Source organism: Ambystoma mexicanum, chromosome 7q (assembly GCF_040938575.1).
Source record: "Ambystoma mexicanum isolate Mex_15411 chromosome 7q, UKY_AmexF1_1, whole genome shotgun sequence".
Lineage (NCBI taxonomy): Eukaryota > Metazoa > Chordata > Amphibia > Caudata > Ambystomatidae > Ambystoma > Ambystoma mexicanum.
Genome location: NC_090941.1, coordinates 1,086,791,180 through 1,086,816,105, shown reverse-complemented (window position 1 = coordinate 1,086,816,105; position 24,926 = coordinate 1,086,791,180). Strand labels below are relative to the sequence as shown.

The following is a 24,926-nucleotide window of genomic DNA, read 5'->3' as shown; positions in this document are numbered from 1 at the left end:
CAGCCCTCGCTCCAATGCAGAGCCCCGTCAGAGGCGGACACGTTGTCGCCAAACTAACTTGGAGCAGCAGGAGACTGAAGCCAGGGCAGCAGCTCGCCGCCTCGGGTGGGTGGATGCAGCCAGAAAGGGCCACTCGTGTCCCTGGCAAAGCACCTCCAGCGTCTCCCCGTTTTCTCTCCAGTGGACGCGCAAGGCCCCCTACAGCTAGGGGAGGCAAGTGGATGGGCCTCATCTGCATATGTGGGCTCTAGAGGAAGAGTGCACCCTGGGAGACAAGGGGACACTTGGAGCGGGAAGTGCTCACGGGGGAGAAGTGCCTACAAGAGGCAGGAAGGGAGGGAGGCCACATCATGCCTCTCCATAGCCAGGCCTCTGGATGATGGGGCAGAAGCGGCCGTCACCCTAAGCTTCCTAGAAGTCCCAGCTGGGCCCCATGCTACCTAATATCTCGCCTGATCGAGCCTGGTCGAGCACTGGTCGAGCCTTCAGCCAAGGGACACAGGAGCCAAGGGGTCTGGCCTCGAGCCTTCAACCGAGGGACCCAGGAGCCCAGGGTCTGGCCTCAGTGCTTCCCAAGTCGGCCTTCAGCTGAAGCCTGCCTGGGCTGGGAGCCTCAGCTGCTGTTCCTGGGTGTGCTTCTTTCCTGCATGTGAAGGCCACCAGCGGCGAAGGTTGCCCTCCGCCTTCCAAGGAGTCGAGGGGATAGAAGCAGGAAAATTGTGTGTGTGTTTATTTCTTCTTTTTTAGAGATTCTTTCTATTTTTGTAAGGAACTGACGCCTGGGTGAGTGCTAGTGTGGCTTGAGGTGAATTTACGGGCAGCTTCTTTGCAAACTTTTGCCAAACCAACTTGGAGCAGCACTGGGGTAGAGAGTCAGCCTTCCGCTGATGCCTGCCTAGGCGTGGCTGGGCTGGGGGCCTCAGCTGCTGTTACTGGGCCTGCTTCTTTCCTGGTCTTGTAGGCCGCCAGCCAGAGAAGGTAAGGGCTTCAACCAACATCGCCCTCTGCCTTCCAAAGAGTCGAGGAGACCGCAGCAGGAAAATTGTGTGTGTGTTTATTTCTTCTTTTTTAGAGGTGCTTTCTATTTTTGTAAGGAACCGACGCCTGGGTGAGTGCTAGTGTGGCGTGAGTTAAATTTACAGGCATCTTCTTTGCAAACTTTTGCCAAACCAATTTGGGGCAGCAGTGGGGTAGAGAGTCAGCCTTAAGCTGATGCCTGCCTAGGCGTGGCTGGGCTGGGGGCCTCAGCTGCTGTTACTGGGCCTGCTTCTTTCCTGGTCTTGTAGGCCGCCAGCCAGAGAAGGTAAGGGCTTCAACCAACATCGCCCTCTGCCTTCCAAAGAGTCGAGGAGACCGCAGCAGGAAAATTGTGTGTGTGTTTATTTCTTCTTTTTTTAGAGGTGCTTTCTATTTTTGTAAGGAACCGACGCCTGGGTGAGTGCTAGTGTGGCGTGAGTTACATTTACAGGCATCTTCTTTGCAAAATTTTGCCAAACCAACTTGGACCAGCACTGGGGTAGAGAGTCAGCCTTCAGCTGATGGCTGCCTGGGCTGGGCTGGGCTGGTCTGGGGGCCTCAGCTGCTGTTACTGGGCATGCTTCTTTCCTGGACTTGTAGGCCACCAGCCGGAGAAGGTAAGGGCCTCAACCAACATCGCCCTCTGCCTTTCAAAGAGTCGAGGAGACCCCAGCAGGAAAATTGTGTGTGTGTTTATTTCTTCTTTTTTAGAGGTGCTTTCTATTTTTGTAAGGAACCGACGCCTGGGTGAGTGCTAGTGTGGCGTGAGTTAAATTTACAGGCATCTTCTTTGCAAACTTTTGCCAAACCAATTTGGGGCAGCAGTGGGGTAGAGAGTCAGCCTTAAGCTGATGCCTGCCTGGGCTGGGCTGGGCTGGGGGCCTCAGCTGCTGTTACTGGGCCTGCTTCTTTCCTGGACTTGTAGGCCGCCAGCCCGAGAAGGTAAGGCCTCAACCAACATCGCCCTCTGCCTTCCAAAGAGTCGAGGAGACCCCAGCAGGAAAATTGTGTGTGTGTTTATTTCCATCTTTCTTTCCGAGTTTTTTTTTAAAGTTTTGTAAGGAACGGATGCTTGGGTGAGTGAGTGCAAGTGTGGCTTGGCCTGAATTTACAGACACTTTCTTTGCAAACATGAGTAGGCAAGTGGGTATTTCAAAAGTGGGTGCATGGAGCCGCTCGTTGCTTTTCCAAGCTGGCAGCTGTGGCTCCTGAGCTTGAGGCAAAAAGAAGGGCAGAAGCACACTGCAGAGGACAGCGTTCAGCCTTGCAAGAGGGCAGTGGACGTCGGAGGAGCCGACACAGCACAAGAGGCTCGGAATCGGCGCACTCTTCGCCTACGGCCATACCACCCTGAATGCGCCCGATCTCGTCCGATCTCGGAAGCTAAGCAGGGTCGGGCCTGGTTAGTACTTGGATGGGAGACCGCCTGGGAATACCAGGTGCTGTAGGCATTTTGCTACTCTGTGCCCGATAGGCGGCGTTCGTCTTCCCCGTCTTGAACTACATTTTTCCTCCATTCCGCTTTTAATTTTAACAAACACGGCGCGTGAAAAAGGCACAGGGGCAGACAGCAGCCCTCGCTCCAATGCAGAGCCCCGTCAGAGGCGGACACGTTGTCGCCAAACTAACTTGGAGCAGCAGGAGACTGAAGCCAGGGCAGCAGCTCGCCGCCTCGGGTGGGTGGATGCAGCCAGAAAGGGCCACTCGTGTCCCTGGCAAAGCACCTCCAGCGTCTCCCCGTTTTCTCTCCAGTGGACGCGCAAGGCCCCCTACAGCTAGGGGAGGCAAGTGGATGGGCCTCATCTGCATATGTGGGCTCTAGAGGAAGAGTGCACCCTGGGAGACAAGGGGACACTTGGAGCGGGAAGTGCTCACGGGGGAGAAGTGCCTACAAGAGGCAGGAAGGGAGGGAGGCCACATCATGCCTCTCCATAGCCAGGCCTCTGGATGATGGGGCAGAAGCGGCCGTCACCCTAAGCTTCCTAGAAGTCCCAGCTGGGCCCCATGCTACCTAATATCTCGCCTGATCGAGCCTGGTCGAGCACTGGTCGAGCCTTCAGCCAAGGGACACAGGAGCCAAGGGGTCTGGCCTCGAGCCTTCAACCGAGGGACCCAGGAGCCCAGGGTCTGGCCTCAGTGCTTCCCAAGTCGGCCTTCAGCTGAAGCCTGCCTGGGCTGGGAGCCTCAGCTGCTGTTCCTGGGTGTGCTTCTTTCCTGCATGTGAAGGCCACCAGCGGCGAAGGTTGCCCTCCGCCTTCCAAGGAGTCGAGGGGATAGAAGCAGGAAAATTGTGTGTGTGTTTATTTCTTCTTTTTTAGAGGTGCTTTCTATTTTTGTAAGGAACCGACGCCTGGGTGAGTGCTAGTGTGGCTTGAGGTGAATTTACGGGCAGCTTCTTTGCAAACTTTTGCCAAACCAACTTGGAGCAGCACTGGGGTAGAGAGTCAGCCTTCCGCTGATGCCTGCCTAGGCGTGGCTGGGCTGGGGGCCTCAGCTGCTGTTACTGGGCCTGCTTCTTTCCTGGTCTTGTAGGCCGCCAGCCAGAGAAGGTAAGGGCTTCAACCAACATCGCCCTCTGCCTTCCAAAGAGTCGAGGAGACCGCAGCAGGAAAATTGTGTGTGTGTTTATTTCTTCTTTTTTAGAGGTGCTTTCTATTTTTGTAAGGAACCGACGCCTGGGTGAGTGCTAGTGTGGCGTGAGTTACATTTACAGGCATCTTCTTTGCAAAATTTTGCCAAACCAACTTGGACCAGCACTGGGGTAGAGAGTCAGCCTTCAGCTGATGGCTGCCTGGGCTGGGCTGGGCTGGTCTGGGGGCCTCAGCTGCTGTTACTGGGCATGCTTCTTTCCTGGACTTGTAGGCCACCAGCCGGAGAAGGTAAGGGCCTCAACCAACATCGCCCTCTGCCTTTCAAAGAGTCGAGGAGACCCCAGCAGGAAAATTGTGTGTGTGTTTATTTCTTCTTTTTTAGAGGTGCTTTCTATTTTTGTAAGGAACCGACGCCTGGGTGAGTGCTAGTGTGGCGTGAGTTAAATTTACAGGCATCTTCTTTGCAAACTTTTGCCAAACCAATTTGGGGCAGCAGTGGGGTAGAGAGTCAGCCTTAAGCTGATGCCTGCCTGGGCTGGGCTGGGCTGGGGGCCTCAGCTGCTGTTACTGGGCCTGCTTCTTTCCTGGACTTGTAGGCCGCCAGCCCGAGAAGGTAAGGCCTCAACCAACATCGCCCTCTGCCTTCCAAAGAGTCGAGGAGACCCCAGCAGGAAAATTGTGTGTGTGTTTATTTCCATCTTTCTTTCCGAGTTTTTTTTTAAAGTTTTGTAAGGAACGGATGCTTGGGTGAGTGAGTGCAAGTGTGGCTTGGCCTGAATTTACAGACACTTTCTTTGCAAACATGAGTAGGCAAGTGGGTATTTCAAAAGTGGGTGCATGGAGCCGCTCGTTGCTTTTCCAAGCTGGCAGCTGTGGCTCCTGAGCTTGAGGCAAAAAGAAGGGCAGAAGCACACTGCAGAGGACAGCGTTCAGCCTTGCAAGAGGGCAGTGGACGTCGGAGGAGCCGACACAGCACAAGAGGCTCGGAATCGGCGCACTCTTCGCCTACGGCCATACCACCCTGAATGCGCCCGATCTCGTCCGATCTCGGAAGCTAAGCAGGGTCGGGCCTGGTTAGTACTTGGATGGGAGACCGCCTGGGAATACCAGGTGCTGTAGGCATTTTGCTACTCTGTGCCCGATAGGCGGCGTTCGTCTTCCCCGTCTTGAACTACATTTTTCCTCCATTCCGCTTTTAATTTTAACAAACACGGCGCGTGAAAAAGGCACAGGGGCAGACAGCAGCCCTCGCTCCAATGCAGAGCCCCGTCAGAGGCGGACACGTTGTCGCCAAACTAACTTGGAGCAGCAGGAGACTGAAGCCAGGGCAGCAGCTCGCCGCCTCGGGTGGGTGGATGCAGCCAGAAAGGGCCACTCGTGTCCCTGGCAAAGCACCTCCAGCGTCTCCCCGTTTTCTCTCCAGTGGACGCGCAAGGCCCCCTACAGCTAGGGGAGGCAAGTGGATGGGCCTCATCTGCATATGTGGGCTCTAGAGGAAGAGTGCACCCTGGGAGACAAGGGGACACTTGGAGCGGGAAGTGCTCACGGGGGAGAAGTGCCTACAAGAGGCAGGAAGGGAGGGAGGCCACATCATGCCTCTCCATAGCCAGGCCTCTGGATGATGGGGCAGAAGCGGCCGTCACCCTAAGCTTCCTAGAAGTCCCAGCTGGGCCCCATGCTACCTAATATCTCGCCTGATCGAGCCTGGTCGAGCACTGGTCGAGCCTTCAGCCAAGGGACACAGGAGCCAAGGGGTCTGGCCTCGAGCCTTCAACCGAGGGACCCAGGAGCCCAGGGTCTGGCCTCAGTGCTTCCCAAGTCGGCCTTCAGCTGAAGCCTGCCTGGGCTGGGAGCCTCAGCTGCTGTTCCTGGGTGTGCTTCTTTCCTGCATGTGAAGGCCACCAGCGGCGAAGGTTGCCCTCCGCCTTCCAAGGAGTCGAGGGGATAGAAGCAGGAAAATTGTGTGTGTGTTTATTTCTTCTTTTTTAGAGATTCTTTCTATTTTTGTAAGGAACCGACGCCTGGGTGAGTGCTAGTGTGGCTTGAGGTGAATTTACGGGCAGCTTCTTTGCAAACTTTTGCCAAACCAACTTGGAGCAGCACTGGGGTAGAGAGTCAGCCTTCCGCTGATGCCTGCCTAGGCGTGGCTGGGCTGGGGGCCTCAGCTGCTGTTACTGGGCCTGCTTCTTTCCTGGTCTTGTAGGCCGCCAGCCAGAGAAGGTAAGGGCTTCAACCAACATCGCCCTCTGCCTTCCAAAGAGTCGAGGAGACCGCAGCAGGAAAATTGTGTGTGTGTTTATTTCTTCTTTTTTAGAGGTGCTTTCTATTTTTGTAAGGAACCGACGCCTGGGTGAGTGCTAGTGTGGCGTGAGTTAAATTTACAGGCATCTTCTTTGCAAACTTTTGCCAAACCAATTTGGGGCAGCAGTGGGGTAGAGAGTCAGCCTTAAGCTGATGCCTGCCTAGGCGTGGCTGGGCTGGGGGCCTCAGCTGCTGTTACTGGGCCTGCTTCTTTCCTGGTCTTGTAGGCCGCCAGCCAGAGAAGGTAAGGGCTTCAACCAACATCGCCCTCTGCCTTCCAAAGAGTCGAGGAGACCGCAGCAGGAAAATTGTGTGTGTGTTTATTTCTTCTTTTTTTAGAGGTGCTTTCTATTTTTGTAAGGAACCGACGCCTGGGTGAGTGCTAGTGTGGCGTGAGTTACATTTACAGGCATCTTCTTTGCAAAATTTTGCCAAACCAACTTGGACCAGCACTGGGGTAGAGAGTCAGCCTTCAGCTGATGGCTGCCTGGGCTGGGCTGGGCTGGTCTGGGGGCCTCAGCTGCTGTTACTGGGCATGCTTCTTTCCTGGACTTGTAGGCCACCAGCCGGAGAAGGTAAGGGCCTCAACCAACATCGCCCTCTGCCTTTCAAAGAGTCGAGGAGACCCCAGCAGGAAAATTGTGTGTGTGTTTATTTCTTCTTTTTTAGAGGTGCTTTCTATTTTTGTAAGGAACCGACGCCTGGGTGAGTGCTAGTGTGGCGTGAGTTAAATTTACAGGCATCTTCTTTGCAAACTTTTGCCAAACCAATTTGGGGCAGCAGTGGGGTAGAGAGTCAGCCTTAAGCTGATGCCTGCCTGGGCTGGGCTGGGCTGGGGGCCTCAGCTGCTGTTACTGGGCCTGCTTCTTTCCTGGACTTGTAGGCCGCCAGCCCGAGAAGGTAAGGCCTCAACCAACATCGCCCTCTGCCTTCCAAAGAGTCGAGGAGACCCCAGCAGGAAAATTGTGTGTGTGTTTATTTCCATCTTTCTTTCCGAGTTTTTTTTTAAAGTTTTGTAAGGAACGGATGCTTGGGTGAGTGAGTGCAAGTGTGGCTTGGCCTGAATTTACAGACACTTTCTTTGCAAACATGAGTAGGCAAGTGGGTATTTCAAAAGTGGGTGCATGGAGCCGCTCGTTGCTTTTCCAAGCTGGCAGCTGTGGCTCCTGAGCTTGAGGCAAAAAGAAGGGCAGAAGCACACTGCAGAGGACAGCGTTCAGCCTTGCAAGAGGGCAGTGGACGTCGGAGGAGCCGACACAGCACAAGAGGCTCGGAATCGGCGCACTCTTCGCCTACGGCCATACCACCCTGAATGCGCCCGATCTCGTCCGATCTCGGAAGCTAAGCAGGGTCGGGCCTGGTTAGTACTTGGATGGGAGACCGCCTGGGAATACCAGGTGCTGTAGGCATTTTGCTACTCTGTGCCCGATAGGCGGCGTTCGTCTTCCCCGTCTTGAACTACATTTTTCCTCCATTCCGCTTTTAATTTTAACAAACACGGCGCGTGAAAAAGGCACAGGGGCAGACAGCAGCCCTCGCTCCAATGCAGAGCCCCGTCAGAGGCGGACACGTTGTCGCCAAACTAACTTGGAGCAGCAGGAGACTGAAGCCAGGGCAGCAGCTCGCCGCCTCGGGTGGGTGGATGCAGCCAGAAAGGGCCACTCGTGTCCCTGGCAAAGCACCTCCAGCGTCTCCCCGTTTTCTCTCCAGTGGACGCGCAAGGCCCCCTACAGCTAGGGGAGGCAAGTGGATGGGCCTCATCTGCATATGTGGGCTCTAGAGGAAGAGTGCACCCTGGGAGACAAGGGGACACTTGGAGCGGGAAGTGCTCACGGGGGAGAAGTGCCTACAAGAGGCAGGAAGGGAGGGAGGCCACATCATGCCTCTCCATAGCCAGGCCTCTGGATGATGGGGCAGAAGCGGCCGTCACCCTAAGCTTCCTAGAAGTCCCAGCTGGGCCCCATGCTACCTAATATCTCGCCTGATCGAGCCTGGTCGAGCACTGGTCGAGCCTTCAGCCAAGGGACACAGGAGCCAAGGGGTCTGGCCTCGAGCCTTCAACCGAGGGACCCAGGAGCCCAGGGTCTGGCCTCAGTGCTTCCCAAGTCGGCCTTCAGCTGAAGCCTGCCTGGGCTGGGAGCCTCAGCTGCTGTTCCTGGGTGTGCTTCTTTCCTGCATGTGAAGGCCACCAGCGGCGAAGGTTGCCCTCCGCCTTCCAAGGAGTCGAGGGGATAGAAGCAGGAAAATTGTGTGTGTGTTTATTTCTTCTTTTTTAGAGATTCTTTCTATTTTTGTAAGGAACCGACGCCTGGGTGAGTGCTAGTGTGGCTTGAGGTGAATTTACGGGCAGCTTCTTTGCAAACTTTTGCCAAACCAACTTGGAGCAGCACTGGGGTAGAGAGTCAGCCTTCCGCTGATGCCTGCCTAGGCGTGGCTGGGCTGGGGGCCTCAGCTGCTGTTACTGGGCCTGCTTCTTTCCTGGTCTTGTAGGCCGCCAGCCAGAGAAGGTAAGGGCTTCAACCAACATCGCCCTCTGCCTTCCAAAGAGTCGAGGAGACCGCAGCAGGAAAATTGTGTGTGTGTTTATTTCTTCTTTTTTAGAGGTGCTTTCTATTTTTGTAAGGAACCGACGCCTGGGTGAGTGCTAGTGTGGCGTGAGTTAAATTTACAGGCATCTTCTTTGCAAACTTTTGCCAAACCAATTTGGGGCAGCAGTGGGGTAGAGAGTCAGCCTTAAGCTGATGCCTGCCTAGGCGTGGCTGGGCTGGGGGCCTCAGCTGCTGTTACTGGGCCTGCTTCTTTCCTGGTCTTGTAGGCCGCCAGCCAGAGAAGGTAAGGGCTTCAACCAACATCGCCCTCTGCCTTCCAAAGAGTCGAGGAGACCGCAGCAGGAAAATTGTGTGTGTGTTTATTTCTTCTTTTTTTAGAGGTGCTTTCTATTTTTGTAAGGAACCGACGCCTGGGTGAGTGCTAGTGTGGCGTGAGTTACATTTACAGGCATCTTCTTTGCAAAATTTTGCCAAACCAACTTGGACCAGCACTGGGGTAGAGAGTCAGCCTTCAGCTGATGGCTGCCTGGGCTGGGCTGGGCTGGTCTGGGGGCCTCAGCTGCTGTTACTGGGCATGCTTCTTTCCTGGACTTGTAGGCCACCAGCCGGAGAAGGTAAGGGCCTCAACCAACATCGCCCTCTGCCTTTCAAAGAGTCAAGGAGACCCCAGCAGGAAAATTGTGTGTGTGTTTATTTCTTCTTTTTTAGAGGTGCTTTCTATTTTTGTAAGGAACCGACGCCTGGGTGAGTGCTAGTGTGGCGTGAGTTAAATTTACAGGCATCTTCTTTGCAAACTTTTGCCAAACCAATTTGGGGCAGCAGTGGGGTAGAGAGTCAGCCTTAAGCTGATGCCTGCCTGGGCTGGGCTGGGCTGGGGGCCTCAGCTGCTGTTACTGGGCCTGCTTCTTTCCTGGACTTGTAGGCCGCCAGCCCGAGAAGGTAAGGCCTCAACCAACATCGCCCTCTGCCTTCCAAAGAGTCGAGGAGACCCCAGCAGGAAAATTGTGTGTGTGTTTATTTCCATCTTTCTTTCCGAGTTTTTTTTTAAAGTTTTGTAAGGAACGGATGCTTGGGTGAGTGAGTGCAAGTGTGGCTTGGCCTGAATTTACAGACACTTTCTTTGCAAACATGAGTAGGCAAGTGGGTATTTCAAAAGTGGGTGCATGGAGCCGCTCGTTGCTTTTCCAAGCTGGCAGCTGTGGCTCCTGAGCTTGAGGCAAAAAGAAGGGCAGAAGCACACTGCAGAGGACAGCGTTCAGCCTTGCAAGAGGGCAGTGGACGTCGGAGGAGCCGACACAGCACAAGAGGCTCGGAATCGGCGCACTCTTCGCCTACGGCCATACCACCCTGAATGCGCCCGATCTCGTCCGATCTCGGAAGCTAAGCAGGGTCGGGCCTGGTTAGTACTTGGATGGGAGACCGCCTGGGAATACCAGGTGCTGTAGGCATTTTGCTACTCTGTGCCCGATAGGCGGCGTTTGTCTTCCCCGTCTTGAACTACATTTTTCCTCCATTCCGCTTTTAATTTTAACAAACACGGCGCGTGAAAAAGGCACAGGGGCAGACAGCAGCCCTCGCTCCAATGCAGAGCCCCGTCAGAGGCGGACACGTTGTCGCCAAACTAACTTGGAGCAGCAGGAGACTGAAGCCAGGGCAGCAGCTCGCCGCCTCGGGTGGGTGGATGCAGCCAGAAAGGGCCACTCGTGTCCCTGGCAAAGCACCTCCAGCGTCTCCCCGTTTTCTCTCCAGTGGACGCGCAAGGCCCCCTACAGCTAGGGGAGGCAAGTGGATGGGCCTCATCTGCATATGTGGGCTCTAGAGGAAGAGTGCACCCTGGGAGACAAGGGGACACTTGGAGCGGGAAGTGCTCACGGGGGAGAAGTGCCTACAAGAGGCAGGAAGGGAGGGAGGCCACATCATGCCTCTCCATAGCCAGGCCTCTGGATGATGGGGCAGAAGCGGCCGTCACCCTAAGCTTCCTAGAAGTCCCAGCTGGGCCCCATGCTACCTAATATCTCGCCTGATCGAGCCTGGTCGAGCACTGGTCGAGCCTTCAGCCAAGGGACACAGGAGCCAAGGGGTCTGGCCTCGAGCCTTCAACCGAGGGACCCAGGAGCCCAGGGTCTGGCCTCAGTGCTTCCCAAGTCGGCCTTCAGCTGAAGCCTGCCTGGGCTGGGAGCCTCAGCTGCTGTTCCTGGGTGTGCTTCTTTCCTGCATGTGAAGGCCACCAGCGGCGAAGGTTGCCCTCCGCCTTCCAAGGAGTCGAGGGGATAGAAGCAGGAAAATTGTGTGTGTGTTTATTTCTTCTTTTTTAGAGATTCTTTCTATTTTTGTAAGGAACCGACGCCTGGGTGAGTGCTAGTGTGGCTTGAGGTGAATTTACGGGCAGCTTCTTTGCAAACTTTTGCCAAACCAACTTGGAGCAGCACTGGGGTAGAGAGTCAGCCTTCCGCTGATGCCTGCCTAGGCGTGGCTGGGCTGGGGGCCTCAGCTGCTGTTACTGGGCCTGCTTCTTTCCTGGTCTTGTAGGCCGCCAGCCAGAGAAGGTAAGGGCTTCAACCAACATCGCCCTCTGCCTTCCAAAGAGTCGAGGAGACCGCAGCAGGAAAATTGTGTGTGTGTTTATTTCTTCTTTTTTAGAGGTGCTTTCTATTTTTGTAAGGAACCGACGCCTGGGTGAGTGCTAGTGTGGCGTGAGTTAAATTTACAGGCATCTTCTTTGCAAACTTTTGCCAAACCAATTTGGGGCAGCAGTGGGGTAGAGAGTCAGCCTTAAGCTGATGCCTGCCTAGGCGTGGCTGGGCTGGGGGCCTCAGCTGCTGTTACTGGGCCTGCTTCTTTCCTGGTCTTGTAGGCCGCCAGCCAGAGAAGGTAAGGGCTTCAACCAACATCGCCCTCTGCCTTCCAAAGAGTCGAGGAGACCGCAGCAGGAAAATTGTGTGTGTGTTTATTTCTTCTTTTTTTAGAGGTGCTTTCTATTTTTGTAAGGAACCGACGCCTGGGTGAGTGCTAGTGTGGCGTGAGTTACATTTACAGGCATCTTCTTTGCAAAATTTTGCCAAACCAACTTGGACCAGCACTGGGGTAGAGAGTCAGCCTTCAGCTGATGGCTGCCTGGGCTGGGCTGGGCTGGTCTGGGGGCCTCAGCTGCTGTTATTGGGCATGCTTCTTTCCTGGACTTGTAGGCCACCAGCCGGAGAAGGTAAGGGCCTCAACCAACATCGCCCTCTGCCTTTCAAAGAGTCGAGGAGACCCCAGCAGGAAAATTGTGTGTGTGTTTATTTCTTCTTTTTTAGAGGTGCTTTCTATTTTTGTAAGGAACCGACGCCTGGGTGAGTGCTAGTGTGGCGTGAGTTAAATTTACAGGCATCTTCTTTGCAAACTTTTGCCAAACCAATTTGGGGCAGCAGTGGGGTAGAGAGTCAGCCTTAAGCTGATGCCTGCCTGGGCTGGGCTGGGCTGGGGGCCTCAGCTGCTGTTACTGGGCCTGCTTCTTTCCTGGACTTGTAGGCCGCCAGCCCGAGAAGGTAAGGCCTCAACCAACATCGCCCTCTGCCTTCCAAAGAGTCGAGGAGACCCCAGCAGGAAAATTGTGTGTGTGTTTATTTCCATCTTTCTTTCCGAGTTTTTTTTTAAAGTTTTGTAAGGAACGGATGCTTGGGTGAGTGAGTGCAAGTGTGGCTTGGCCTGAATTTACAGACACTTTCTTTGCAAACATGAGTAGGCAAGTGGGTATTTCAAAAGTGGGTGCATGGAGCCGCTCGTTGCTTTTCCAAGCTGGCAGCTGTGGCTCCTGAGCTTGAGGCAAAAAGAAGGGCAGAAGCACACTGCAGAGGACAGCGTTCAGCCTTGCAAGAGGGCAGTGGACGTCGGAGGAGCCGACACAGCACAAGAGGCTCGGAATCGGCGCACTCTTCGCCTACGGCCATACCACCCTGAATGCGCCCGATCTCGGAAGCTAAGCAGGGTCGGGCCTGGTTAGTACTTGGATGGGAGACCGCCTGGGAATACCAGGTGCTGTAGGCATTTTGCTACTCTGTGCCCGATAGGCGGCGTTCGTCTTCCCCGTCTTGAACTACATTTTTCCTCCATTCCGCTTTTAATTTTAACAAACACGGCGCGTGAAAAAGGCACAGGGGCAGACAGCAGCCCTCGCTCCAATGCAGAGCCCCGTCAGAGGCGGACACGTTGTCGCCAAACTAACTTGGAGCAGCAGGAGACTGAAGCCAGGGCAGCAGCTCGCCGCCTCGGGTGGGTGGATGCAGCCAGAAAGGGCCACTCGTGTCCCTGGCAAAGCACCTCCAGCGTCTCCCCGTTTTCTCTCCAGTGGACGCGCAAGGCCCCCTACAGCTAGGGGAGGCAAGTGGATGGGCCTCATCTGCATATGTGGGCTCTAGAGGAAGAGTGCACCCTGGGAGACAAGGGGACACTTGGAGCGGGAAGTGCTCACGGGGGAGAAGTGCCTACAAGAGGCAGGAAGGGAGGGAGGCCACATCATGCCTCTCCATAGCCAGGCCTCTGGATGATGGGGCAGAAGCGGCCGTCACCCTAAGCTTCCTAGAAGTCCCAGCTGGGCCCCATGCTACCTAATATCTCGCCTGATCGAGCCTGGTCGAGCACTGGTCGAGCCTTCAGCCAAGGGACACAGGAGCCAAGGGGTCTGGCCTCGAGCCTTCAACCGAGGGACCCAGGAGCCCAGGGTCTGGCCTCAGTGCTTCCCAAGTCGGCCTTCAGCTGAAGCCTGCCTGGGCTGGGAGCCTCAGCTGCTGTTCCTGGGTGTGCTTCTTTCCTGCATGTGAAGGCCACCAGCGGCGAAGGTTGCCCTCCGCCTTCCAAGGAGTCGAGGGGATAGAAGCAGGAAAATTGTGTGTGTGTTTATTTCTTCTTTTTTAGAGATTCTTTCTATTTTTGTAAGGAACCGACGCCTGGGTGAGTGCTAGTGTGGCTTGAGGTGAATTTACGGGCAGCTTCTTTGCAAACTTTTGCCAAACCAACTTGGAGCAGCACTGGGGTAGAGAGTCAGCCTTCCGCTGATGCCTGCCTAGGCGTGGCTGGGCTGGGGGCCTCAGCTGCTGTTACTGGGCCTGCTTCTTTCCTGGTCTTGTAGGCCGCCAGCCAGAGAAGGTAAGGGCTTCAACCAACATCGCCCTCTGCCTTCCAAAGAGTCGAGGAGACCGCAGCAGGAAAATTGTGTGTGTGTTTATTTCTTCTTTTTTAGAGGTGCTTTCTATTTTTGTAAGGAACCGACGCCTGGGTGAGTGCTAGTGTGGCGTGAGTTAAATTTACAGGCATCTTCTTTGCAAACTTTTGCCAAACCAATTTGGGGCAGCAGTGGGGTAGAGAGTCAGCCTTAAGCTGATGCCTGCCTAGGCGTGGCTGGGCTGGGGGCCTCAGCTGCTGTTACTGGGCCTGCTTCTTTCCTGGTCTTGTAGGCCGCCAGCCAGAGAAGGTAAGGGCTTCAACCAACATCGCCCTCTGCCTTCCAAAGAGTCGAGGAGACCGCAGCAGGAAAATTGTGTGTGTGTTTATTTCTTCTTTTTTTAGAGGTGCTTTCTATTTTTGTAAGGAACCGACGCCTGGGTGAGTGCTAGTGTGGCGTGAGTTACATTTACAGGCATCTTCTTTGCAAAATTTTGCCAAACCAACTTGGACCAGCACTGGGGTAGAGAGTCAGCCTTCAGCTGATGGCTGCCTGGGCTGGGCTGGGCTGGTCTGGGGGCCTCAGCTGCTGTTACTGGGCATGCTTCTTTCCTGGACTTGTAGGCCACCAGCCGGAGAAGGTAAGGGCCTCAACCAACATCGCCCTCTGCCTTTCAAAGAGTCGAGGAGACCCCAGCAGGAAAATTGTGTGTGTGTTTATTTCTTCTTTTTTAGAGGTGCTTTCTATTTTTGTAAGGAACCGACGCCTGGGTGAGTGCTAGTGTGGCGTGAGTTAAATTTACAGGCATCTTCTTTGCAAACTTTTGCCAAACCAATTTGGGGCAGCAGTGGGGTAGAGAGTCAGCCTTAAGCTGATGCCTGCCTGGGCTGGGCTGGGCTGGGGGCCTCAGCTGCTGTTACTGGGCCTGCTTCTTTCCTGGACTTGTAGGCCGCCAGCCCGAGAAGGTAAGGCCTCAACCAACATCGCCCTCTGCCTTCCAAAGAGTCGAGGAGACCCCAGCAGGAAAATTGTGTGTGTGTTTATTTCCATCTTTCTTTCCGAGTTTTTTTTTAAAGTTTTGTAAGGAACGGATGCTTGGGTGAGTGAGTGCAAGTGTGGCTTGGCCTGAATTTACAGACACTTTCTTTGCAAACATGAGTAGGCAAGTGGGTATTTCAAAAGTGGGTGCATGGAGCCGCTCGTTGCTTTTCCAAGCTGGCAGCTGTGGCTCCTGAGCTTGAGGCAAAAAGAAGGGCAGAAGCACACTGCAGAGGACAGCGTTCAGCCTTGCAAGAGGGCAGTGGACGTCGGAGGAGCCGACACAGCACAAGAGGCTCGGAATCGGCGCACTCTTCGCCTACGGCCATACCACCCTGAATGCGCCCGATCTCGTCCGATCTCGGAAGCTAAGCAGGGTCGGGCCTGGTTAGTACTTGGATGGGAGACCGCCTGGGAATACCAGGTGCTGTAGGCATTTTGCTACTCTGTGCCCGATAGGCGGCGTTCGTCTTCCCCGTCTTGAACTACATTTTTCCTCCATTCCGCTTTTAATTTTAACAAACACGGCGCGTGAAAAAGGCACAGGGGCAGACAGCAGCCCTCGCTCCAATGCAGAGCCCCGTCAGAGGCGGACACGTTGTCGCCAAACTAACTTGGAGCAGCAGGAGACTGAAGCCAGGGCAGCAGCTCGCCGCCTCGGGTGGGTGGATGCAGCCAGAAAGGGCCACTCGTGTCCCTGGCAAAGCACCTCCAGCGTCTCCCCGTTTTCTCTCCAGTGGACGCGCAAGGCCCCCTACAGCTAGGGGAGGCAAGTGGATGGGCCTCATCTGCATATGTGGGCTCTAGAGGAAGAGTGCACCCTGGGAGACAAGGGGACACTTGGAGCGGGAAGTGCTCACGGGGGAGAAGTGCCTACAAGAGGCAGGAAGGGAGGGAGGCCACATCATGCCTCTCCATAGCCAGGCCTCTGGATGATGGGGCAGAAGCGGCCGTCACCCTAAGCTTCCTAGAAGTCCCAGCTGGGCCCCATGCTACCTAATATCTCGCCTGATCGAGCCTGGTCGAGCACTGGTCGAGCCTTCAGCCAAGGGACACAGGAGCCAAGGGGTCTGGCCTCGAGCCTTCAACCGAGGGACCCAGGAGCCCAGGGTCTGGCCTCAGTGCTTCCCAAGTCGGCCTTCAGCTGAAGCCTGCCTGGGCTGGGAGCCTCAGCTGCTGTTCCTGGGTGTGCTTCTTTCCTGCATGTGAAGGCCACCAGCGGCGAAGGTTGCCCTCCGCCTTCCAAGGAGTCGAGGGGATAGAAGCAGGAAAATTGTGTGTGTGTTTATTTCTTCTTTTTTAGAGATTCTTTCTATTTTTGTAAGGAACCGACGCCTGGGTGAGTGCTAGTGTGGCTTGAGGTGAATTTACGGGCAGCTTCTTTGCAAACTTTTGCCAAACCAACTTGGAGCAGCACTGGGGTAGAGAGTCAGCCTTCCGCTGATGCCTGCCTAGGCGTGGCTGGGCTGGGGGCCTCAGCTGCTGTTACTGGGCCTGCTTCTTTCCTGGTCTTGTAGGCCGCCAGCCAGAGAAGGTAAGGGCTTCAACCAACATCGCCCTCTGCCTTCCAAAGAGTCGAGGAGACCGCAGCAGGAAAATTGTGTGTGTGTTTATTTCTTCTTTTTTAGAGGTGCTTTCTATTTTTGTAAGGAACCGACGCCTGGGTGAGTGCTAGTGTGGCGTGAGTTAAATTTACAGGCATCTTCTTTGCAAACTTTTGCCAAACCAATTTGGGGCAGCAGTGGGGTAGAGAGTCAGCCTTAAGCTGATGCCTGCCTAGGCGTGGCTGGGCTGGGGGCCTCAGCTGCTGTTACTGGGCCTGCTTCTTTCCTGGTCTTGTAGGCCGCCAGCCAGAGAAGGTAAGGGCTTCAACCAACATCGCCCTCTGCCTTCCAAAGAGTCGAGGAGACCGCAGCAGGAAAATTGTGTGTGTGTTTATTTCTTCTTTTTTTAGAGGTGCTTTCTATTTTTGTAAGGAACCGACGCCTGGGTGAGTGCTAGTGTGGCGTGAGTTACATTTACAGGCATCTTCTTTGCAAAATTTTGCCAAACCAACTTGGACCAGCACTGGGGTAGAGAGTCAGCCTTCAGCTGATGGCTGCCTGGGCTGGGCTGGGCTGGTCTGGGGGCCTCAGCTGCTGTTACTGGGCATGCTTCTTTCCTGGACTTGTAGGCCACCAGCCGGAGAAGGTAAGGGCCTCAACCAACATCGCCCTCTGCCTTTCAAAGAGTCGAGGAGACCCCAGCAGGAAAATTGTGTGTGTGTTTATTTCTTCTTTTTTAGAGGTGCTTTCTATTTTTGTAAGGAACCGACGCCTGGGTGAGTGCTAGTGTGGCGTGAGTTAAATTTACAGGCATCTTCTTTGCAAACTTTTGCCAAACCAATTTGGGGCAGCAGTGGGGTAGAGAGTCAGCCTTAAGCTGATGCCTGCCTGGGCTGGGCTGGGCTGGGGGCCTCAGCTGCTGTTACTGGGCCTGCTTCTTTCCTGGACTTGTAGGCCGCCAGCCCGAGAAGGTAAGGCCTCAACCAACATCGCCCTCTGCCTTCCAAAGAGTCGAGGAGACCCCAGCAGGAAAATTGTGTGTGTGTTTATTTCCATCTTTCTTTCCGAGTTTTTTTTTAAAGTTTTGTAAGGAACGGATGCTTGGGTGAGTGAGTGCAAGTGTGGCTTGGCCTGAATTTACAGACACTTTCTTTGCAAACATGAGTAGGCAAGTGGGTATTTCAAAAGTGGGTGCATGGAGCCGCTCGTTGCTTTTCCAAGCTGGCAGCTGTGGCTCCTGAGCTTGAGGCAAAAAGAAGGGCAGAAGCACACTGCAGAGGACAGCGTTCAGCCTTGCAAGAGGGCAGTGGACGTCGGAGGAGCCGACACAGCACAAGAGGCTCGGAATCGGCGCACTCTTCGCCTACGGCCATACCACCCTGAATGCGCCCGATCTCGTCCGATCTCGGAAGCTAAGCAGGGTCGGGCCTGGTTAGTACTTGGATGGGAGACCGCCTGGGAATACCAGGTGCTGTAGGCATTTTGCTACTCTGTGCCCGATAGGCGGCGTTCGTCTTCCCCGTCTTGAACTACATTTTTCCTCCATTCCGCTTTTAATTTTAACAAACACGGCGCGTGAAAAAGGCACAGGGGCAGACAGCAGCCCTCGCTCCAATGCAGAGCCCCGTCAGAGGCGGACACGTTGTCGCCAAACTAACTTGGAGCAGCAGGAGACTGAAGCCAGGGCAGCAGCTCGCCGCCTCGGGTGGGTGGATGCAGCCAGAAAGGGCCACTCGTGTCCCTGGCAAAGCACCTCCAGCGTCTCCCCGTTTTCTCTCCAGTGGACGCGCAAGGCCCCCTACAGCTAGGGGAGGCAAGTGGATGGGCCTCATCTGCATATGTGGGCTCTAGAGGAAGAGTGCACCCTGGGAGACAAGGGGACACTTGGAGCGGGAAGTGCTCACGGGGGAGAAGTGCCTACAAGAGGCAGGAAGGGAGGGAGGCCACATCATGCCTCTCCATAGCCAGGCCTCTGGATGATGGGGCAGAAGCGGCCGTCACCCTAAGCTTCCTAGAAGTCCCAGCTGGGCCCCATGCTACCTAATATCTCGCCTGATCGAGCCTGGTCGAGCACTGGTCGAGCCTTCAGCCAAGGGACACAGGAGCCAAGGGGTCTGGCCTCGAGCCTTCAACCGAGGGACCCAGGAGCCCAGGGTCTGGCCTCAGTGCTTCCCAAGTCGGCCTTCAGCTGAAGCCTGCCTGGGCTGGGAGCCTCAGCTGCTGTTCCTGGGTGTGCTTCTTTCCTGCATGTGAAGGCCACCAGCGGCGAAGGTTGCCCTCCGCCTTCCAAGGAGTCGAGGGGATAGAAGCAGGAAAATTGTGTGTGTGTTTATTTCTTCTTTTTTAGAGATTCTTTCTATTTTTGTAAGGAACCGACGCCTGGGTGAGTGCTAGTGTGGCTTGAGGTGAATTTACGGGCAGCTTCTTTGCAAACTTTTGCCAAACCAACTTGGAGCAGCACTGGGGTAGAGAGTCAGCCTTCCGCTGATGCCTGCCTAGGCGTGGCTGGGCTGGGGGCCTCAGCTGCTGTTACTGGGCCTGCTTCTTTCCTGGTCTTGTAGGCCGCCAGCCAGAGAAGGTAAGGGCTTCAACCAACATCGCCCTCTGCCTTCCAAAGAGTCGAGGAGACCGCAGCAGGAAAATTGTGTGTGTGTTTATTTCTTCTTTTTTAGAGGTGCTTTCTATTTTTGTAAGGAACCGACGCCTGGGTGAGTGCTAGTGTGGCGTGAGTTAAATTTACAGGCATCTTCTTTGCAAACTTTTGCCAAACCAATTTGGGGCAGCAGTGGGGTAGAGAGTCAGCCTTAAGCTGATGCCTGCCTAGGCGTGGCTGGGCTGGGGGCCTCAGCTGCTGTTACTGGGCCTGCTTCTTTCCTGGTCTTGTAGGCCGCCAGCCAGAGAAGGTAAGGGCTTCAACCAACATCGCCCTCTGCCTTCCAAAGAGTCGAGGAGACCGCAGCAGGAAAATTGTGTGTGTGTTTATTTCTTCTTTTTTTAGAGGTGCTTTCTATTTTTGTAAGGAACCGACGCCTGGGTGAGTGCTAGTGTGGCGTGAGTTACATTTACAGGCATCTTCTTTGCAAAATTTTGCCAAACCAACTTGGACCAGCACTGGGGTAGAGAGTCAGCCTTCAGCTGATGGCTGCCTGGGCTGGGCTGGGCTGGTCTGGGGGCCTCAGCTGCTGTTACTGGGCATGCTTCTTTCCTGGACTTGTAGGCCACCAGCCGGAGAAGGTAAGGGCCTCAACCAACATCGCCCTCTGCCTTTCAAAGAGTCGAGGAGACCCCAGCAGGAAAATTGTGTGTGTGTTTATTTCTTCTTTTTTAGAGGTGCTTTCTATTTTTGTAAGGAACCGACGCCTGGGTGAGTGCTAGTGTGGCGTGAGTTAAATTTACAGGCATCTTCTTTGCAAACTTTTGCCAAACCAATTTGGGGCAGCAGTGGGGTAGAGAGTCAGCCTTAAGCTGATGCCTGCCTGGGCTGGGCTGGGCTGGGGGCCTCAGCTGCTGTTACTGGGCCTGCTTCTTTCCTGGACTTGTAGGCCGCCAGCCCGAGAAGGTAAGGCCTCAACCAACATCGCCCTCTGCCTTCCAAAGAGTCGAGGAGACCCCAGCAGGAAAATTGTGTGTGTGTTTATTTCCATCTTTCTTTCCGAGTTTTTTTTTAAAGTTTTGTAAGGAACGGATGCTTGGGTGAGTGAGTGCAAGTGTGGCTTGGCCTGAATTTACAGACACTTTCTTTGCAAACATGAGTAGGCAAGTGGGTATTTCAAAAGTGGGTGCATGGAGCCGCTCGTTGCTTTTCCAAGCTGGCAGCTGTGGCTCCTGAGCTTGAGGCAAAAAGAAGGGCAGAAGCACACTGCAGAGGACAGCGTTCAGCCTTGCAAGAGGGCAGTGGACGTCGGAGGAGCCGACACAGCACAAGAGGCTCGGAATCGGCGCACTCTTCGCCTACGGCCATACCACCCTGAATGCGCCCGATCTCGTCCGATCTCGGAAGCTAAGCAGGGTCGGGCCTGGTTAGTACTTGGATGGGAGACCGCCTGGGAATACCAGGTGCTGTAGGCATTTTGCTACTCTGTGCCCGATAGGCGGCGTTCGTCTTCCCCGTCTTGAACTACATTTTTCCTCCATTCCGCTTTTAATTTTAACAAACACGGCGCGTGAAAAAGGCACAGGGGCAGACAGCAGCCCTCGCTCCAATGCAGAGCCCCGTCAGAGGCGGACACGTTGTCGCCAAACTAACTTGGAGCAGCAGGAGACTGAAGCCAGGGCAGCAGCTCGCCGCCTCGGGTGGGTGGATGCAGCCAGAAAGGGCCACTCGTGTCCCTGGCAAAGCACCTCCAGCGTCTCCCCGTTTTCTCTCCAGTGGACGCGCAAGGCCCCCTACAGCTAGGGGAGGCAAGTGGATGGGCCTCATCTGCATATGTGGGCTCTAGAGGAAGAGTGCACCCTGGGAGACAAGGGGACACTTGGAGCGGGAAGTGCTCACGGGGGAGAAGTGCCTACAAGAGGCAGGAAGGGAGGGAGGCCACATCATGCCTCTCCATAGCCAGGCCTCTGGATGATGGGGCAGAAGCGGCCGTCACCCTAAGCTTCCTAGAAGTCCCAGCTGGGCCCCATGCTACCTAATATCTCGCCTGATCGAGCCTGGTCGAGCACTGGTCGAGCCTTCAGCCAAGGGACACAGGAGCCAAGGGGTCTGGCCTCGAGCCTTCAACCGAGGGACCCAGGAGCCCAGGGTCTGGCCTCAGTGCTTCCCAAGTCGGCCTTCAGCTGAAGCCTGCCTGGGCTGGGAGCCTCAGCTGCTGTTCCTGGGTGTGCTTCTTTCCTGCATGTGAAGGCCACCAGCGGCGAAGGTTGCCCTCCGCCTTCCAAGGAGTCGAGGGGATAGAAGCAGGAAAATTGTGTGTGTGTTTATTTCTTCTTTTTTAGAGATTCTTTCTATTTTTGTAAGGAACCGACGCCTGGGTGAGTGCTAGTGTGGCTTGAGGTGAATTTACGGGCAGCTTCTTTGCAAACTTTTGCCAAACCAACTTGGAGCAGCACTGGGGTAGAGAGTCAGCCTTCCGCTGATGCCTGCCTAGGCGTGGCTGGGCTGGGGGCCTCAGCTGCTGTTACTGGGCCTGCTTCTTTCCTGGTCTTGTAGGCCGCCAGCCAGAGAAGGTAAGGGCTTCAACCAACATCGCCCTCTGCCTTCCAAAGAGTCGAGGAGACCGCAGCAGGAAAATTGTGTGTGTGTTTATTTCTTCTTTTTTAGAGGTGCTTTCTATTTTTGTAAGGAACCGACGCCTGGGTGAGTGCTAGTGTGGCGTGAGTTAAATTTACAGGCATCTTCTTTGCAAACTTTTGCCAAACCAATTTGGGGCAGCAGTGGGGTAGAGAGTCAGCCTTAAGCTGATGCCTGCCTAGGCGTGGCTGGGCTGGGGGCCTCAGCTGCTGTTACTGGGCCTGCTTCTTTCCTGGTCTTGTAGGCCGCCAGCCAGAGAAGGTAAGGGCTTCAACCAACATCGCCCTCTGCCTTCCAAAGAGTCGAGGAGACCGCAGCAGGAAAATTGTGTGTGTGTTTATTTCTTCTTTTTTTAGAGGTGCTTTCTATTTTTGTAAGGAACCGACGCCTGGGTGAGTGCTAGTGTGGCGTGAGTTACATTTACAGGCATCTTCTTTGCAAAATTTTGCCAAACCAACTTGGACCAGCACTGGGGTAGAGAGTCAGCCTTCAGCTGATGGCTGCCTGGGCTGGGCTGGGCTGGTCTGGGGGCCTCAGCTGCTGTTACTGGGCATGCTTCTTTCCTGGACTTGTAGGCCACCAGCCGGAGAAGGTAAGGGCCTCAACCAACATCGCCCTCTGCCTTTCAAAGAGTCGAGGAGACCCCAGCAGGAAAATTGTGTGTGTGTTTATTTCTTCTTTTTTAGAGGTGCTTTCTATTTTTGTAAGGAACCGACGCCTGGGTGAGTGCTAGTGTGGCGTGAGTTAAATTTACAGGCATCTTCTTTGCAAACTTTTGCCAAACCAATTTGGGGCAGCAGTGGGGTAGAGAGTCAGCCTTAAGCTGATGCCTGCCTGGGCTGGGCTGGGCTGGGGGCCTCAGCTGCTGTTACTGGGCCTGCTTCTTTCCTGGACTTGTAGGCCGCCAGCCCGAGAAGGTAAGGCCTCAACCAACATCGCCCTCTGCCTTCCAAAGAGTCGAGGAGACCCCAGCAGGAAAATTGTGTGTGTGTTTATTTCCATCTTTCTTTCCGAGTTTTTTTTTAAAGTTTTGTAAGGAACGGATGCTTGGGTGAGTGAGTGCAAGTGTGGCTTGGCCTGAATTTACAGACACTTTCTTTGCAAACATGAGTAGGCAAGTGGGTATTTCAAAAGTGGGTGCATGGAGCCGCTCGTTGCTTTTCCAAGCTGGCAGCTGTGGCTCCTGAGCTTGAGGCAAAAAGAAGGGCAGAAGCACACTGCAGAGGACAGCGTTCAGCCTTGCAAGAGGGCAGTGGACGTCGGAGGAGCCGACACAGCACAAGAGGCTCGGAATCGGCGCACTCTTCGCCTACGGCCATACCACCCTGAATGCGCCCGATCTCGTCCGATCTCGGAAGCTAAGCAGGGTCGGGCCTGGTTAGTACTTGGATGGGAGACCGCCTGGGAATACCAGGTGCTGTAGGCATTTTGCTACTCTGTGCCCGATAGGCGGCGTTCGTCTTCCCCGTCTTGAACTACATTTTTCCTCCATTCCGCTTTTAATTTTAACAAACACGGCGCGTGAAAAAGGCACAGGGGCAGACAGCAGCCCTCGCTCCAATGCAGAGCCCCGTCAGAGGCGGACACGTTGTCGCCAAACTAACTTGGAGCAGCAGGAGACTGAAGCCAGGGCAGCAGCTCGCCGCCTCGGGTGGGTGGATGCAGCCAGAAAGGGCCACTCGTGTCCCTGGCAAAGCACCTCCAGCGTCTCCCCGTTTTCTCTCCAGTGGACGCGCAAGGCCCCCTACAGCTAGGGGAGGCAAGTGGATGGGCCTCATCTGCATATGTGGGCTCTAGAGGAAGAGTGCACCCTGGGAGACAAGGGGACACTTGGAGCGGGAAGTGCTCACGGGGGAGAAGTGCCTACAAGAGGCAGGAAGGGAGGGAGGCCACATCATGCCTCTCCATAGCCAGGCCTCTGGATGATGGGGCAGAAGCGGCCGTCACCCTAAGCTTCCTAGAAGTCCCAGCTGGGCCCCATGCTACCTAATATCTCGCCTGATCGAGCCTGGTCGAGCACTGGTCGAGCCTTCAGCCAAGGGACACAGGAGCCAAGGGGTCTGGCCTCGAGCCTTCAACCGAGGGACCCAGGAGCCCAGGGTCTGGCCTCAGTGCTTCCCAAGTCGGCCTTCAGCTGAAGCCTGCCTGGGCTGGGAGCCTCAGCTGCTGTTCCTGGGTGTGCTTCTTTCCTGCATGTGAAGGCCACCAGCGGCGAAGGTTGCCCTCCGCCTTCCAAGGAGTCGAGGGGATAGAAGCAGGAAAATTGTGTGTGTGTTTATTTCTTCTTTTTTAGAGATTCTTTCTATTTTTGTAAGGAACTGACGCCTGGGTGAGTGCTAGTGTGGCTTGAGGTGAATTTACGGGCAGCTTCTTTGCAAACTTTTGCCAAACCAACTTGGAGCAGCACTGGGGTAGAGAGTCAGCCTTCCGCTGATGCCTGCCTAGGCGTGGCTGGGCTGGGGGCCTCAGCTGCTGTTACTGGGCCTGCTTCTTTCCTGGTCTTGTAGGCCGCCAGCCAGAGAAGGTAAGGGCTTCAACCAACATCGCCCTCTGCCTTCCAAAGAGTCGAGGAGACCGCAGCAGGAAAATTGTGTGTGTGTTTATTTCTTCTTTTTTAGAGGTGCTTTCTATTTTTGTAAGGAACCGACGCCTGGGTGAGTGCTAGTGTGGCGTGAGTTAAATTTACAGGCATCTTCTTTGCAAACTTTTGCCAAACCAATTTGGGGCAGCAGTGGGGTAGAGAGTCAGCCTTAAGCTGATGCCTGCCTAGGCGTGGCTGGGCTGGGGGCCTCAGCTGCTGTTACTGGGCCTGCTTCTTTCCTGGTCTTGTAGGCCGCCAGCCAGAGAAGGTAAGGGCTTCAACCAACATCGCCCTCTGCCTTCCAAAGAGTCGAGGAGACCGCAGCAGGAAAATTGTGTGTGTGTTTATTTCTTCTTTTTTTAGAGGTGCTTTCTATTTTTGTAAGGAACCGACGCCTGGGTGAGTGCTAGTGTGGCGTGAGTTACATTTACAGGCATCTTCTTTGCAAAATTTTGCCAAACCAACTTGGACCAGCACTGGGGTAGAGAGTCAGCCTTCAGCTGATGGCTGCCTGGGCTGGGCTGGGCTGGTCTGGGGGCCTCAGCTGCTGTTACTGGGCATGCTTCTTTCCTGGACTTGTAGGCCACCAGCCGGAGAAGGTAAGGGCCTCAACCAACATCGCCCTCTGCCTTTCAAAGAGTCGAGGAGACCCCAGCAGGAAAATTGTGTGTGTGTTTATTTCTTCTTTTTTAGAGGTGCTTTCTATTTTTGTAAGGAACCGACGCCTGGGTGAGTGCTAGTGTGGCGTGAGTTAAATTTACAGGCATCTTCTTTGCAAACTTTTGCCAAACCAATTTGGGGCAGCAGTGGGGTAGAGAGTCAGCCTTAAGCTGATGCCTGCCTGGGCTGGGCTGGGCTGGGGGCCTCAGCTGCTGTTACTGGGCCTGCTTCTTTCCTGGACTTGTAGGCCGCCAGCCCGAGAAGGTAAGGCCTCA

General features: G+C 54.8%; 8 non-coding genes and 1 pseudogene across 8 annotated transcripts; all 9 read left to right on the top strand.

Moving 5' to 3' along the window:
• Positions 1-2,349: 2,349 nt before the first annotated feature.
• On the top strand, positions 2,350-2,468 carry LOC138529067 (5S ribosomal RNA). The gene has a single exon (XR_011284419.1). It is a non-coding gene; the product is annotated as a 5S ribosomal RNA (ribosomal RNA).
• Positions 2,469-4,611: 2,143 nt separating this feature from the next.
• Positions 4,612-4,730, top strand: LOC138529046 (5S ribosomal RNA). The gene has a single exon (XR_011284407.1). It is a non-coding gene; the product is annotated as a 5S ribosomal RNA (ribosomal RNA).
• A 2,469-nt stretch (positions 4,731-7,199) lies between these two features.
• Positions 7,200-7,318, top strand: LOC138529035 (5S ribosomal RNA). The gene has a single exon (XR_011284396.1). It is a non-coding gene; the product is annotated as a 5S ribosomal RNA (ribosomal RNA).
• A 2,469-nt stretch (positions 7,319-9,787) lies between these two features.
• On the top strand, positions 9,788-9,906 carry LOC138528933 (5S ribosomal RNA). The gene has a single exon (XR_011284331.1). It is a non-coding gene; the product is annotated as a 5S ribosomal RNA (ribosomal RNA).
• A 2,469-nt stretch (positions 9,907-12,375) lies between these two features.
• LOC138529107 (5S ribosomal RNA) lies at positions 12,376-12,484 on the top strand (annotated as a pseudogene).
• Positions 12,485-14,953: 2,469 nt separating this feature from the next.
• LOC138529440 (5S ribosomal RNA) lies at positions 14,954-15,072 on the top strand. The gene has a single exon (XR_011284776.1). It is a non-coding gene; the product is annotated as a 5S ribosomal RNA (ribosomal RNA).
• A 2,469-nt stretch (positions 15,073-17,541) lies between these two features.
• On the top strand, positions 17,542-17,660 carry LOC138529328 (5S ribosomal RNA). Its single transcript, XR_011284665.1, has one exon. It is a non-coding gene; the product is annotated as a 5S ribosomal RNA (ribosomal RNA).
• A 2,469-nt stretch (positions 17,661-20,129) lies between these two features.
• On the top strand, positions 20,130-20,248 carry LOC138529212 (5S ribosomal RNA). Its single transcript, XR_011284549.1, has one exon. It is a non-coding gene; the product is annotated as a 5S ribosomal RNA (ribosomal RNA).
• Positions 20,249-22,717: 2,469 nt separating this feature from the next.
• Positions 22,718-22,836, top strand: LOC138529140 (5S ribosomal RNA). The gene has a single exon (XR_011284482.1). It is a non-coding gene; the product is annotated as a 5S ribosomal RNA (ribosomal RNA).
• Positions 22,837-24,926: the final 2,090 nt, after the last annotated feature.